The sequence below is a fragment of the Camellia sinensis genome, chromosome 12 (genome assembly GCF_055761805.1).
Source record: "Camellia sinensis isolate YWXY chromosome 12, ASM5576180v1, whole genome shotgun sequence".
Lineage (NCBI taxonomy): Eukaryota > Viridiplantae > Streptophyta > Magnoliopsida > Ericales > Theaceae > Camellia > Camellia sinensis.
Genome location: NC_138972.1, coordinates 158,503,138 through 158,512,332, shown reverse-complemented (window position 1 = coordinate 158,512,332; position 9,195 = coordinate 158,503,138).

The window sequence follows — 9,195 nt, the reverse complement described above, 5'->3', positions numbered from 1 at the left end:
GCTGTGCGCATAACATAGTAATTCTAGGCTAATAATCGGGATAAGAACACATAACGTTTTCAAAAATGGATATCACGGTTAGTAGAGGCCGATCTTCGGATCGGGCGAGAGGGGGTGCTCATAGCTGACCTTCCCCAATCGTACCCTAGCTCCCGAGCTGAGGCAACTTTGGTGATGACGGACACGTGGCCTTTGGCACCGAGTCAGGGTTTCCTAAATTCCCCCTTAAAAAATATTTAGGTGGCGACTCTGTATCTGACAAAGCAGTCCATGTTTGGCACTTCTTTTCAAAAATCTGTTTCTCAAAACGATTTGCCGGATTTGGACTCTTTGGTTCAGATTAAGAACCGTGACAATTTGAGAGTCCTGAACTGTAGTAGACCCGCAATAAAGAACGGAACGGGATCTCGTCCTCCCGGGGCGTTCGGGGACGTCTACAAACCAGCAGAAAATAGAGGCAATTGTGAATTGGCCTACACTGACAAATGTAACAGAAGTCCGCAGTTTCATGGGCTTAGCTGGGTATTACAGGAGGTTTGTGAAAAACTTTTCAAAGATAGTAGTACCACTTACCCAGTTGACACGCAAGGGGCAATCATTTGAATGGAATGACGAAAGGGAGTCTGCCTTTCATGAATTGAAGACAAGACTGACCACTGCACCAGTTTTGACACTACCATCAGGTATGGAGAATTTTGTGATTTTCAGTAATGCATCTTATAAGGTTTGGGTTGTGTATTAATGCAGAACGGAAAGGTTATTGCTTATGCCTCCCGACAGTTGAGACTGCACGAGAAAAACTACCCAACACATGACTTAGAATTGGCTGCAGTTGTTTTTGCTTTGAAAATCTGGCGGCATTATTTGTATGGAGCAAAGTGTGAAGTCTACATGGATCACAAAAGTTTGAAATACTTCTTCACGCAGAAGGAGTTGAATATGCGATAGAGGAGATGGCTGGAACTGATAAAAGATTATGATCTAGAGATTCAGTATCACCCCAGGAAAGCTAATACAGTTGCTGATGCCTTAAGCAGAAAATCAACGGGGAGTACGGCTTGTTTGCTTACTGAACAGAGAGAGATTTTGCAAGATTTTGAGAAGTCTGAAATTGAAGTGGTAATGTGTGAACAGGGAGAATTGATTGCCGCTATTACAGCCAAACTGGCAATCTTTGATGAAATTAAACAGAAACAGAAAGAGGATGAATTCCTCAAGAAAGTGATTGATGAATTTGAGACAAGTCCGAAAGTAGAGTTCAGCATTGAAAATGAAGTGTTGAAATTCCAAAACCGAATGTGTATCCCAGATATTCCGGAACTCAAGAAGAGGGTTTTAGATGAAGCCCACAGATTTGTATTTGCTATGCATCCAGGTAACAATAAAATGTATCAGGATTTGAATCAAACCTATTGGCGGCCTAAAATGAAGAAAGAGATCGCAGAATATATGTCCAAGTATCTTCAATGTCAGCAAGTTAAGGCTGAACATCAGAAACCAGGCGGTCTACTTCAACCTCTCTCTATTCCTGAATGGAAGTGAGAGCATGTGACTATGGATTTTGTTGTTGGCCTACCTCGGACTTCTTGAGGTATGGATTCTATTTGGTTTGTAGTAGATAGACTGACTAAATCTGCACATTTTCTACCAGTTAAAACTACATTTAATGCTTGTAGACTGGCTACTATTTATGTTGAGGAGATTGTCCGCTTACACGGAGTTCCGGTATCTATTGTGTCGGATAGAGATCCGAAATTTGTATCTAGATTGTAGAAGAGTTTGTAGGAAGCTATGGGAACAGAACTAAGGTTCAGTACTGCATTCCACCCACAGATAGATGGGCAATCAGAATGAACAATATAGACTTTGGAAGATATGCTTCGGATGTGTGCTTTGGATTTTCAGGGGAGTTGGGAAGACTATTTGCCACTTGTAGAATTTGCATATAATAACAGCTTCCACTCCAGCATCGATATGGCACCATACGAGGCTTTGTATGGTAGAAGGTGTAAATCACCAAATTGTTGAACAAAAGTCGGGGATAGTGCTTTACTTGGGCTTGAAATTGTGCAAGACACTTCTAAGAAAATCAAAACTATTCGGCAAAGGCTCAAAATAGCTCAGCACCGACAAAAGAACTTTGCAGACGTTCGAAGAAGACCTCTTGAGTAGGAGGTCAGTGACCATGTGTTTATTCGTGTGTCCCCAATGAAAGGCCAAGTCAGGTTTGGAAAGAAGGGCAAGTTGTCGCCCCGTTACATCGGGCCATTTCAGATTTTGGAAAGGCTTGGTCCAGTAGCTTATAGAGTTGCCTTGCCACCGGGATTCGAGTAGATCCATAATGTGTTTCATGTGTCGATGTTGAGGGGTTACCTCCGAGACCCGTTTCATGTGATTGATTATCACCAGGTAGCTATTGATGAAAATATGGAGTACGCCGAATGGCCGGAACGAATCGTTGACCGGCAAGTGAAACAATTGAGAAGCAAGTCCATCCCAATGGTGAAAGTGGAATGGAAAGAACACTATGGGACGGATGCCACATGGGAAAAGGAGGAGGAAATGCGACTACGCTATCCATATTTGTTTCCCAACGAAGGTAAAATAAGTTTGGAGGACCAAACTTCCTAAAGGGGGGAAGACTGTGATATCCCTGTTCTGTAATATGCTAATTGGTCCTTAACGTGAATATGATTATGTGTTTAATATGATTTTGTGTGCCATCATGTGAAAATATGTGGTTTTGAATTTCTATCTGTTCACCGTAGGAATATCTGTTTGATTATGTGCTTTGGAATTTAAATTGAAGGCCTTATCGGCCACAGAACTTGAAATTGATTGCGCCATCGTGATTGGTATAATTTTTAGAGCCTACGGTGAAATTTGATTGAAAATTTATTTGAATCAAAATAATTAGATTCAGAACGATCAATTAAGTGCCCAACTATTTAATATTAAATTAATTGACTTAGTGGGGCTATATAAAGGGCCATATACACTCAATCTCTCTCTTTTGGATTCATTTTCACTGTTTTGGGCTCTTGAGTGTGAGAGAGCCGAATTAGAGGGAGATAGTGTAGGGAATTGAAGGTTTGGCTCAAGTTTGGGAAGAATTGGAGGATTAAACTCAAGAATTTGCTATAGATTTGAAGAATTAAGCCTCTCGGTAAGTGAATTTATGAATTGTAAGTTATCATCTTGTGAATTCAAGTTTGAATAATGGTCAAGAACATGGATTAAATTGATTATGAGGAAATTGAGTTGATTTTGTTGTATTTGAAGTCATTAGAGGCATGCATGTAGGAAATTGCTATAAATTTCCATGTTTAAGCATAAATTGTGTAAGCCATGATGAATCTTGATTGAAATCCATGTATTTGATCATCTCTTCACCAATTAAATTAAGAATAACGAATATCTCTCACATGCAAGTGTAGATCATAGAGGTGTAAGCTTTGCATGTTTGAATTTGATGTATTGGTGATGAGTTTGGGTTAATTTGAGGCATGCATGTGAGAAATTCTTGAAATTAAGCTTCATAATGTTGAAATTTAGTGTTATACCATGCTAGTATACATATATGTGAAGTTTGAGCCAAAATCATGCATTTGGAACCTTTGAACATCAAGTTGAAGCTTAAGAATGTGTTCTGGAAAACCCAGAATTTTTGATGTCCGCTCGAGCGGGGGAAGATACGCTTGAGCGGGAAATTCGTGCTCCCAGTATTTTTGCAGACATGGATGTTCACTCGAGCGGGGAAGTTCACGCTCGAGCGGGGAGCCATGTAGAGAGGCCTTCCGCTCGAGCGCCAGAGTGCACGATCGAGCGTAAATTCGACGTAACCAGTACTTTTGCAGGCCTTAAGGGTTCGCTCGAGCGGGGAAGTCCACGCTCGAGCGGGGACCCTGCTTTCTGAAATTTTGAAAAGACATTCTGTGTTTCATTTTCTGTTCTCTTTCACTTCTAAGTACTCTTAGCCATGCATTGAGCATTGTAATTGAGTTAAAGAGATAAGAATGAAGCCTAAAGAAGAATATGTGAGTTTAGAACGGATCGAATTGTTTGTGACCCTTTTGTGTTCTTGGAATGTGTAGGGTCGAGCTCCAGGGCAAACCAACCAACCGATCACTGTGAGTAATATCAATATTTTGAAGTCGTCATTTGTCCAATTGCTTATTTCCTTATAAGCCTTATAAGTTTGCTAGTTTGAATTACGGACAAATGTTTAATATGAATAAACGAATAGGCCAGAGGCTAGTTTGACATGAATGAAAGTCGAATGGGCCAAAGGCCAGTTTGACGTGAAAATCTAAATGGGCCAAAGGCCAGTTGGACAAATGGAACATAAATGGGCCAAAGGCCAGTATGTTTGGAACCACAGTCACTTGACTTAAATTGTGTATATATATATATGTTAAATAGAAATATGAATTGGGCCCAAGGCCGTTTGAAGCATATTGTTCTACGTACCGTTTGTATAACTCCTTTATTTGATATTATTCACTGGGCTATTGCTCACGCTCATTCATGTGTTTGTAGGTGAGCCAAGAGAAGTCCAAACCTAGCCCCAGTGAAGTATGTGCGGAACAACAAAGGTTTTGAAGAGTCAGCCCTTACGTCTCATGCACGAGACTCGTCTTCGCCTTTTTGTCATTTTGTTTTATGTTGTCATGTTGGCGAAGTCTTTGAATATGTCTGTATATAGTTTTCATGGGTTGACTTAGTTTTGGATGATCCTGTCTGTACAAAACTTTATGGTACTGTACTTCTGTTGTGAGTTATTAATGTACATATGTATGGTTTGTTATGATGTGCCATGTAAGCACAGCTCTATGGACAAAGTTTAAAATTGCTTCCGTTTGGCCCCCGTTAACTCTATTAAAATATGTTTGGTTTGGTTTAAGGTCGTAGGTAATCTCATGATTACTGGCCGGTTATGTCCTTAACCCACGGGGGCGGGTTCGAGTCATGACACTGGCCCTGAGAACGGGCCGAAGATGATGCTGCTCGCTGCCCTCCTCCTCTCAGTGGGCAAGCTGGAGACTTGTGGCCCAACTGACCACATTTGAAACAGGTGATGTCTTCCTAACCACCTCTCCCAGAACCCGAACTTGGTATTGGAAAGGTAGACCTCGAATGTGCTCCCTGGGACTGCTGATGGTTAGAACCCCTCTGCCTCTTATCGTCCCCCTGACCATCTTGACTCCTCGTAGAGCCCCTCATCCTCTCCTCCTCTGCATGCATAATGGTCTTAAGATGGGCAACAGCCTCCATAAGGCGCCCATAATCTCTAATCATGGACCCGGCAACTCGAAACATGAGTTCGGTCCTCAATCTCTTCTCGAACTCCAGATAGCGGCGTTCCTCAGTCGCCATTAACTCAGGTGCAAACCTAGATAGGCTAGTAAAGGTGGCCTCAAACTCTGCCACTAATGTATTCAGTTGCAGCAACTTGGAGAATTGATCCCTTAACTTCTCCCTCACCGTAGCAGGCAAGTACTTGTCTTGGAAAGTTTCAACAAATGCCTCCCAAGTCCCTCCAAAGCGCCCTCGCGTATATTTCCACCACTGACTTGCGTCTCCCTTCAACTGGAAGGACACCAAGGTCACTCTCAGACCTCCGTCTTCGATGCCAAGAATCTCAAACGTCTTCGTCATCTGCTCTAGCCACTCATCAGCCTTAAATGGCTCTTTAGGGTCACCCAAAAACTCATCCGGATTTGATCGGAAGAACTCCCTCTAAAAAAAAGATGGTCCTGCCTCAACTACTTGGGCCTGGACTTGATTCTTAGCCCTGAGAATGTCCATAGATTCCCTCAGTGCTTCGGCCATTTCATGAGCTAAAGTACCCATGGCCTGCTGACCTGCTGGCTCGGCCACGTTGGCCTAACTAACTCCCTCCTCCTGCACCAAAGTTTCATCCGGTATAGGCACCTCCTGCCTCTTAGGCCTACCACGCCTACCACCACGGCCTCGTCCTGACATCCAAATAAAGGTAACAAAAACATTAGCACATTCACAAATGTGCCGAAGCTATTTCACTCGCGTCCTAATATGATGGACAACTGTAATTCACTCTACATAAGCACATAATCACATAAGCACTTACGAATTTCATTTTTGGATAATGATCGTCCTGTGGCGTTGCTAGAGTTCCAGTTAGAAACGGCATTGATCAAGTGGACTTAAGTCTCGTACCAATATTTCCAACATGACTCTTAGAAACCCATAGACCCAATCAACATCCTAGATACTAAATCTCATACCCATATAGTCACATAAACATGTTATCATATCAACACATAATATTACACTTAAATCTCTAATAAGCAAGACAAACCCATTGTGGTACAAACCACTTCCCACGTACCTAAGGTATTCAAACCCGGTACGCTCTGATACCAAGTTGTAACGCCCTCAAAATAACACTTAAAACATTCATTCGCAAGATCCATAAACATGCTAGGAAAAGATATAGTTCATTCATCAGAGTCTTCTTTTACTAAAGACAGTACATGTTATCAACAAAAAGAATGCCCTACAGGCTTACATCTTTCCAAGTATAACTTGGTTACAACAAAAGAGGGTCAGAAGCCCTTTACTATTAGAGCTCTCAGCTTGGAAAGAAAAACATATAAACATGAAATGAGGTAACAAAATAGCTACTTCTACCCAAAAACCTCTCAAGCTATGTCCTTGGAGGCGGCATAACACCTGTACCTGAAAAATGGTGTCCCAAGTAGGGTGAGCCAATGCCTAGTAGAGATATGCTAAACAACATATGAGAATTAACTAAAACATTAGCATTCGATAATTGTTTAACACTTAAAAATCAACTTGTACCGTTTCCATAACCAATCAACACTTGCCTCCTATTTGATTTCATCAATTCATTGATATAACTCAACATTATCCAAATAGTTTAAAAATAAGACTACAACTCATATATCAACACTTCAATAACAAACATCATTCAACACTTCATTGCTGTCATGACCCAAACCCACCCCTAGAGGTTTGGTCCATGACCGGCCCGTATATCGGCCTCAAACAGAATTTTTAAATAATATTTAATTACATACGGGGCCTTAAATGGAAGCAATAACAAGAAAAGACAACATCCATTGAGCTTGTGCATACATGATGGCTTAATTAGATACATTTTCAGAGTTACATATACAACCATAGAATTATACAGATCTCACACACACTTGAATAAGACTCCAAAAAGAAATATACAATCCTTAGAATACAAAAATTAAGGCCTCAACACGGAGGCGTAACCCAGGCGGCTTGGCAGACAGGTACACCTCAATATAATTCTAGTGTCAATCCCCCGATGGCTCACCTACATAAATATACATAAAAGTGGAGTGAGCAAGGCTCAGTGAATAATAGTACCTAAATGCTCAATTTAAACATAATACATAGCAATGCATAAGTAAATGTAAAGATCCCATGAATAATCTGTTCCTGTTTTCATTTCAAAATGGCCTTAGGCCCAATCATAAGACATTTGGCTTTAAGCCTTTGAATGGATTGGCGATAGCCCTTGAACATATTAACATTAAGCTTTTACACATGTTGGCATATAGCCCTTGAACATATGACATGAAGCCTTTAAACATGTTGGCATATAGCCCTTGTACATATGGCATGAAGCCCTTGAACATATGGAATAAAGCCCTTGTACGTATGGCATGAAGCCCTTGAAAAGTTGGCATTAAGCCCTTGAACATATGGCATAAAGCCCATGAAAGATTGGCATGAAGCCCTTGAAAAGCTGCCATTAAGCCCTTGAACATATGGCATAAAGCCCTTGACAGATTGGCATAAAGCCCTTGAAAAGTTGGCATTAAGCCCTTGAACATATGTATGGACTCAAGAGGTGGCTCATACGGATTCTAGAGGTGACTCGCATTGCAGCACTTAGTTCCGTACAACACTTTGTTCCATACCAGAAATCATTAGGTCTTAAAGACCGATCAATTCATATCATGTCATAACATAGCATAAACGGAACGGATAAATAGAAACATATTCATACATATTCTTAATTATGCTTGAATCAGAAATAGAAATCAGAGTTCATGCTTGATCATAACCCACCCGTACAAGACCGTCGGTGGTACCATCCGTACAAGACCGTCGATGGCAAGAGATATCTTGTAACATAATTGAACCACGGTATTATTATCCCCGGGTAAGGGCCTTATGCTAAGGATGCCATGAATACTTTTACATTTATGGATAATCATTCATTAATTCATAACGTAACATATCAGAAAATAGAGCATTTCTTAGTATATCATGTCATTACCGTGCGCTTAACAAAATAGAATAATTCACATTCTTATGTGGGTCACATAATAATGTTAAACTTTTGTATCCATGTCGTAGATTTTGAATAACTTCGAGTTCATATGTAACACAAATTCTCTTTATTTATTAAGAAATGACATGGTTCACTTGAGCTATTAATCAGTAACATACACCTTTGTTTAATTGTTCATATGTGTTAACATGGTTAACCTGCAATTAATAGAGTACTAATGGTAACCATTGCATCATTCACATGAGTTAATGCAGTTAACTTAAGTTTAACAGAACGTTCTTGATAATTATTAACGAAAGGTAAACACATTTTACCGATTGAATGATTCCAGAGATACCGAAATACCATAGTTCCATAATGCTCATACGTTCCATTTGTTCGTCATGAATCACTATAGCTATCTTGAAAATAACAGAAAGTTAGTATTCATTGTGAACAGTAAACAGAATGGATTGCTCAATAATGCCTCTAGATTTTCCAATCAACATATTGTTAACTTAATTACTTGCAAGGGACAGAATGTTAACAATGAGAATCATTAACAATACTTGAACGTGCGACTATAGTACTACTACTCACAGCGGTAGGTCTCTGATAGCGGTGGAATGATGTCCTCGTCTTGACCTACGAACATAATGCATATAACAGATTATGAGAATAAAACCAATCTCTTTTTATTCTTCATTCAATAGCTATGGTGGTTCTAGACTCATTAGTCCTACATAGGTTATAATCCATGCCTCATAAGATAGGAGGAATCGATAGGAGAAAGGTTCAGACGAAGAAACGGTACAAACCGGTAACTAGAAAGTGAACAATCGTCACTAATTTGGACATACCTATTTCTGTATTTAAAATTT